This window comes from Neofelis nebulosa, chromosome 6 (genome assembly GCF_028018385.1).
Source record: "Neofelis nebulosa isolate mNeoNeb1 chromosome 6, mNeoNeb1.pri, whole genome shotgun sequence".
Lineage (NCBI taxonomy): Eukaryota > Metazoa > Chordata > Mammalia > Carnivora > Felidae > Neofelis > Neofelis nebulosa.
In genome coordinates, this window is record NC_080787.1 from 18805942 (window position 1) to 18813939 (window position 7998).

Below are 7998 nucleotides of genomic sequence, written 5' to 3' on the forward strand. Positions count from 1 at the left end.
GGGCTTCCACACACACTTTCTCTTATTACAGTGTTGTTCCATGGTTTCGTGTGCATGTGAGATTAGCCTTTGAGTGTTCATCCTTTCCTACATTCAGATAGTGGGTGCAGGGAGCTGGGGCGGGAGAGGGGGGGGGGTGCAGTGCCCCTCCCTGCAACCTTTCATGGTTTCAAGGCCCAACATGTAGCCTTCTGCCTCCGCCCACATGTTCACCCACCTCTGGGGCGTGGCCGTCCATCAAGGTCCAGGAGTCTCCTCCCTACAGCAACCCTCCCTACCAACCCCTCAACGCCATCCCTTCTTCCAGACTTGGATGAGCTGACGGTTCCTCCTGAAGCATCATTAGCTACTATCCTTGCCATCTTTCAAGCAACTCCCGCTGAATCTCCCGATGGCCTTGTTCTTTCAAAACAAAGACTGGGGGCGCCTGGGTGGCGCAGTCGGTTAAGCGTCCGACTTCAGCCAGGTCACGATCTCGCGGTCCGTGAGTTCGAGCCCCGCTTCGGGCTCTGGGCTGATGGCTCGGAGCCTGGAGCCTGTTTCCGGTTCTGTGTCTCCCTCTCTCTGCCCCTCCCCCGTTCATGCTCTGTCTCTCTCTGTCCCAAAAATAAATTAAAAAAAAAAAACGTTGAAAAAAAAAAAAACAAGAAAGACTGTCCCCTCTTCCTGAAATGTTCTTTCCCTATTCCCTCAAGAGTAACTCCTCTCAACCTTCCCGGCCCCCCTCAATCGTAACTTCCTCAAGAAAGCCTTCTCTGACCCCAGCTCTCCCCGCAATGTGTGAGATCCCTTGTTCCTGATCCAGGCTCTTACAGCACTACAGCAATTATCCCAGTGAAGGTTTCAAATGCACTGCTGTTTATTGGATTCCATTGTCTCCCCTCCACCAGGCTGTAAGCATCCCGGAAGATGACCTTTTTGTCTTTCTTTGCTCACAGTGGTATTTCCAGTGCCTCACAGGGCCTGACAGTGGATACTCAATTTATTAATTCAATTAATATGTGTCACACGAATAAATGAGCAACCTCACAGGAAAAGCAGCCTAGCATGGAGAGGAGAATGGCTTGGCTGTCTTTACCAAAATGAAGAAGTAAATTACTTTTTCCTTTCACGTTGCTTAGGAGTCCCGAGCAGCACAGAACAAAGCAAAAGTAAACAAGCAAAAGCAGTTTATCGATTAACTACCTATTTGCAGAGGTTTTCCTGGCATAATGAAGGAGGTGATATAAGAATTTAGGAGTACATACGCTAGGCAGTAGAATCTTGCCTCCTCCCTTTAGTGAAATTCAGACATGCCAAACTTTCCCTCTGGGAAGAAAATCTCCGCCCGCCCCCCCCCCCCCGACTTTTTTTAAATGTTTATTTACTTAGAGAGAGAGGGATTACGCATGCGTGAGCAGGGGAGGGGCAGAGAGAGAGGGAGAAAGAATCCCAAGGAGGCTCCGCGCTGTGAGATCATAACCAGAGCCAAAATCAAGGGGCACCTGGGTGGCTCAGTTTGTGAGATTGAGCCCCAAGTTGGGCTCTGTGCTGACAGCATGAAGCCTGCTTGGGATTCTCTCTTTCTGCCCCACCCCCTGCATATGCGAGCTCTATCTCCCCCTGCCCACCTCAAATTAAATAAACATTTTAGGAAAAAAAGAGAAATCAGGCTTTGGACACTTAACCAACTGAGCCACCCCAGGCACCCCATGTATATTCTCTCCGAGTCGCTCACTTTGCTGATTGCCATGCTGCCTCTTAAGGGTGAACTGTCCTCTTTAAGCTCTGGTGCAAATGTAAACATGGATGTAAACATCTAGACTTGGCGTCCTTCACCGATTGACTGATTTTGACATGCTTAGGAGAAAGCTACAAGTTTCTAAGGGTTTTACTCAGTACTAAGGGAGAACAACAAGAAAATCGACATCAAGACCTCAAAACTAGAAGAGATATAAACACCATCCAGAAATGGTGCAAAACCCCAGCCGCGTAGATGATACATTTCCCAGCTCTAGTCTGTTTCCACAATCACACTCGGATGTGACGCTCATCCCCCCATCTACCCCCTGGCATCTTGGGCCCTGTGTGGAGAAAGGCAAGAGAGCAAGAACGTGTCTGCACAGCCCCTCAGGTTCTTCAGGTTTTGGTATGAGGCCCGAGGAGTGGTTAGCACAAAGAACGGCCTTGCCCTCGGAGGGATCCCGCACACACAGCATCCAGGGCTTTGGCTTTCGCTTCAGTCAGCTGGTCAGTCCATCTGCATACAATACAGCTGCATAGGATATAGCAAAACAGCTGTGAGTGGTGGAAGGCAGGAAATGAGGGGTGCAGGTGTTTGCATGCTCTGTGGTGCGGGAAGCCAGGTTATGAGGAAATGGTTATATCAGACAGCAATCTGGAACAACGAGGGCGCAATCTTCTAGTAGTTGGATGGTGAGGTGTAGGGGAGTCAGTGCCCTTATTCCTAATGTCTGTGATAATTAATAAAGGGAAACTTCACTAAAGTCCGGAGGGCAGAAGGGGAACCCTTATCACTCAACATCAGTTACAAGAATCGTCAATTTCAGGTCCCAACAAAGAATGGCCAATAGGGAAGAATCCTCAATTACAGGCGCCAACAGGGAAAAGATGTGCATTGCACCTCTACTCCTGCAACCCAGCCAATGAGAAGCCTTCATCACCCTGAACTCTTGCCTTTGTCCAGTGGACTTTCATTCAAAACAGCCCCTTCCAGGGCACCTGGATGGCTCAGTCTGTTAAGCCTCCGACTCTTGATTTCAGCTCAGATCATGATCTCGCAGTTCATGAGTTTAAGCCCCACATTGGGCTCTGCATTGACAATGTGGAGCCTGCTTGGGATTCACTCTCTCCCTCTCCTTCTGCCCCTCCCCCACTCGTGCACGTGCTTGCTTGCTCTCTCAAAGTAAATAAACGTTAAAAAAAAAAAAACCAACCACTTCCAACTTCCTCCTTCTCCATAAAATAACATTTCTTTCCTCTCTTTTGTTGGACGTGCCTGTGGTTTGCTGCAGATTGCTGTGTCAAATTGCAATTCTCCACTTCCATTCCAAAATAAACCCATTTTTGCTGGTTTAAAATAACTGTTTCGTTTTTAAGGTTAATGTATCCAAGAGCCCTGTTCTTTCTTTTCATGTTTAGAACATCCATGTTTTGGGGCACCTGGGTGACTCAGTCAGTTAAGCGTCTGACTTCGGCTCAGGTAATGATCTCATGGTTCGTGAGTTCAGGCCCCAAGTCGGGCTCTGTGCTGACAGCTCAGAGCCCGGAGCCTGCTTCGGATTCTGTGTCTCCCTCTCTCTCTCTGACCCTCCCCCATTCATGCTCTGTCTCTCTCTATCAAAAATAAATAAACATTAAAAAAAAATTTTTTAAAAACCTGCCCATTTCTGAAAGCCAAATTCTATTGGTATTTTTTAAGGGATCAAGTTAAATTTATAAACTAACATGGGGGGAATTGACAGATACTTACGATATTGAGTTTTCCTACTCAAAAACAGTATCTACTTAATTTGAAAACATATATGCGCCCTTATGTTTATTGCAGCATTATTTACAATGGCCAAGATATGGAAGCAGCCCAAATGTCCATGGATAAATGAATTTCTACATATAGAAATATTACCTAGCCATAAAAAAAGAATAAAATGTTGCCACTTGCAACAACAAGAAGTACCTAGAGGTTGTTATGTTAAATGAAGTAAGTCAGACAAAGAATAACATGGGTACCGCCATCATGCCAGGGAGAGTGGAGCTCCGCAGTCTGGGGGATCCGAAAGGGTAGGAGGTGAAAGTCGGTGCTCAAAGCTGAGGCTCATCACTATGGAGTTTCAGCGTGATAAGCCTAACAATGAGTTCATGCTGTGCCACTGGAAAGAGAAAGACTCCAGGCAGTGTTTAGAGGAATGTGAGATCATCAACAAATGTGCTCCGGACTTCTTCAAACAGATCAAGCTTCACTGTGTAGAGCCTTTTACAGAAGCTTAAACTAGAGGTGCCTGGGTGGCTCAGTCAGCTGAACGTCTAACTTCAGCTCAGGTCATGATCTCACAGTTGATGGGTTCAAGCCCCGCGTCAGACTCTGTGCTGACAGCCCGGAGACTAGAGCCTGCTTCAGATTCTGTGGCTCCCTCTCTCTCTGCCCCTCCCACCCCAAAAGTAAATGAACATTAAAAGAAATAAAAAACAAATAAAAATAAGAAGGTTAAACTTGCATTGATTATTCCATCCTGCATTTAACTCTGCTGGTGTTGCAAACAGCAGACCAAGTTTGACAAGCATGTGCCGGACAAACTGGGCTGGGTGTGACATGACCTGAAAGAGCGGTCAAAGTCACCCAAGTGAAAACAGACCAACCTGTCCCAGAGAATCTCAAAACCAAGAGCAGAGGCCAACCCCGAGGTGGAAGGAGAACTGAAGCCTCCCAAATATGGCAGCCACCATGTTTTCTGGACCAGGTAGAGAGGGGTCCATGGCCTGCACTCAGTCACAGGTCCAGACGACCACTGATGACACTCCCATGCTGTTTGCATCGACCAATAGAGTGTCCTTTCTGGGATTATAAACTTTAAAAAGTCACAGGTCCAGACGACCACTGATGACACTCCCATGCTGTTTGCATCGACCAATAGAGTGTCCTTTCTGGGATTATAAACTTTAAAAAGTTAATTCATGTGACTTGGCAGTTATTCTGTACCATTTCCCGGCCATTAAAATTTTTAAAGGGAGAAAAACCCAAAACCAGAAACAGACTCATAAATACAGAGGACAAACATAGTTGCCAAGGCGGGGAGGTGGTAGAAGAAATCAGAGAAATGGGTGAAGGGGATGAAGATTACAAACATCCAGTTAGTTATAAAATAAGTCACGGGGATGAAAGGTAAAGTAGAGAGAATATAGTCAATAATATTGTAATAACTTTCCATGGTGACAGATGGTAAGCAGACTTACCGTGGTGAGCATTTCAAAATGTATACAATTGTTGAATCGCTATGTTATCACCTGAAACTAATATAATATCGTATGTCAACTACACTTCAACTAAAAAAAAAAGTATATGCCTTTTCATTTATTCAAGGCATCTTTTAAATCTCCCAAGAGCCCTTACATTTTTCTTCATATATAGGTTTCCCACATTTCTTGTTAAATTATTCCTATTTTATCTTGAAATTCTGTTATTGGAGTTAACCGTTCAAAAAGCCCTCTCACGGCAGAAAGTCCTCTTTACACGAAGAATCCAACAAAAGAAGTACCAAGACAATAGGAGGTTAAAAGCTAAGGAACGTGGGAATAAAAAGGAAGTGTCCAATATTCTACCACTTTAAATTGACCGGGCAAGTTTGACCTCCCCGATTTAGTCTCCTCCATCCCCCCATTGGCACATCCATCCATCCATCCATCCACTTACTCATTTATCAGTCGTGTGCCAACCATGGCTAGGCCTTCAATCAGAGCAATGGATCAGAACTAACAGCACCAGCAGAGATAACTATGCACGGATCAGATAATAAAATTCTGCCATCAAACATATACCGTGTTGTATCTTTGGCCCTCGGCCTTTCTCAACACATTAAGCACTAAAATTTAGAATCTGCTTTTCTTTATTTAATTTTTTTGACCTCCAATAAATAGCTGTGCGGGGTACTTAGTATAAAAGTCAACATTCTCTCTCAGAGCATGAAGCATTTTGTAATAACCTGCCATCGGGGTGTTTGACAAGTTTACTGTGAGATGTCAAGGCAAGTCAAGGCAAACCACCTCTAACTACCATACTTCTAGATTAACTAGATTGGTGGGAAGCAAAAACATCCTCAAGAAACAAAGAGAAAAGGTCTTGTGGTTTCCATGTAATCTGACATATGCCTGTCCATTTTTTGTTGTGTAGTTTGCAGATATTTATTTTAAGAACCTATTTGATCACTCGTACCGCCCGGTTTGTGATCATCACGGGTGTGTGTATGTGAGTTTGTTGTAGGCAATTCTACAAGGCTTAAGAATCCAGGGTCCATAGCTTCTGTTCTAGCGTCTTGAGTCTCAGATTTTTTACCTTTTAGATGGGACTAACAATGCCCCTTCTTACTAGATTGTTGTTAGGAGCAAGTGAAATAATGTCAACAGAGGATTTAACACAGGGCCTGGTGTAGCTACACCCAATAAGCAGTTGCCCAGTTGCTATTAATTTACTGCTATTAATTTACAACTAGCAGTTGCTATTAATTTTACTACTAGAAGGTGGAATCACCTTCTAGATTGTATTTTGAAAGCATACCCACGCCATCATTACCAGCACTTGACCCCTTTATTTGTGCTGTGTCATCAACCTCCTTGAAAGAGATACAGCACCTCAACCCTCTTGGGAAGGTATGAACCAAACATTAATCAGATTCTGAATTTTGCTTTATGGAAAACAGGTGTGGTTCTGGGAACAGCGGCCTCAACAACACCTGGGAGCTCGTTAGAAATGCAGAAACTCGAACCCTATCCCAGACCTCTCAGTCAGAATCTGCATTGTAAGAAGATCCCTGGGTTGATTTCCAGAAACTTCAGAGTCTGAGAGGCCCTGACATTGTTTACCTACCAGTGGAGACAAAGTTATTATAAACAGCTGCTGCCCCTAGAGCAGGGGTAACGCGGTGTTATATAAGAAAGTCACAGCATCCTTGTTCCTGCCCAGTGGAAGCCTGATCTGTTCTTTTGCCGGAACTCCAAACCAGAAATTATATTTCTCACCAAAAAGAGCAAATGAAACACCCATCCTGTAGTTCAGCGCATGCAAGGGATACAGAATGCTAATCTACAGGAGGAGGAAAGCTGAATGCAGAGCAAACCAAGGCACTTGACCTTGGACGTTAAGGAATCAGTGGCTGACATTGATGAAGTTTCCTTGGAAATGTAATTGATCAAACTCCAATAGAAAGAGCTCTGGATTATTTTTTTAATGTCTGCACATTCCAGCAGTATGTGAGGAGTTCATTTACTCCACATTGTCTCCTGTGCTTAGTATTGTCAGCAGTTTCAAAGGCATCCTATTAAGCGTAAGGTGGCATCAAATTGTGATTTCCATTTCTCTAACGAATAACCATCCTGAGCATCTCTCCACGTAGTCATTTTCTGTCCACTTTTGGTGAAGTGTCCATTCAAATATTTTGCCTCTTGTAAACAATTAGGTTGTGACATTAAATTAAAATTAAGTTTAATTCAAAATTTTAAATTTAATTAAATTATTTTTTACAAGAGGCCAAATATTTCATTAATAATTAAGTTGTGACATTCTTTAGCCAGATATTTGTTTATAAGTATTTTCTCTGCTGCTCATCCTTCCATTATCTTACACGCATCTTTCAAGGAGCAGACATTTTTCAATTTTGACGAAGTCCAATTTATCAACAAATTCCGATGGCTTATGGCTTGATTTGTGTCCCCTAAGTAATCTTTGCCTCAGCCCAAATCACAAAGGTGCTTTTCTATGCTTTCTTCTGGAAGGGCATTGGCTTCCATGGTAGCCGCTAGTCAAATGTCAAATTTAAATTTAAATTAATTAAAATCTAATTAAATAAAATGACCAATTCAGTTTCTTAGTCACATTAGCCACATTTCAAGTGCGCAAGAGCCACTTGTGGCTACTGGCTATTGTATTGAACACCACAGGATAAGAAAACATTTTCAGCATTACAAATGTTGCTGTAGAAGACTAATAAGTTTGGGTTTTACAATCAGATCTGTGATCCATTTTGAGCCAGCAATCTCACTCCTGGGTATTTCAAGAGAAATGGAAAATACATCCACAGAAACACCTCTAGACTAATGTTTAAAGCAGCTGTATTTTTTGTTGTTGTTGTTAATGTTTATTTTTGAGAGAGACAGAGACAGAGATAGAGCACAAGCAAGGGAAGGGCAGAGAGAGAGAGGGAGACACAGAATCCAAAGCAGGCTCCAGGATCTGAGCTGTCAGCACAGAGCCCGGTGCGGGGCTTGAACTCATAAGCTCTGAGATCATGA

General features: G+C 43.7%; 1 pseudogene; it reads left to right on the top strand.

Moving 5' to 3' along the window:
- The first annotated feature begins 3636 nt into the window (after positions 1-3636).
- On the top strand, positions 3637-6513 carry LOC131515359 (NADH dehydrogenase [ubiquinone] 1 alpha subcomplex subunit 8-like; annotated as a pseudogene).
- The last annotated feature ends 1485 nt before the right edge of the window (positions 6514-7998 follow it).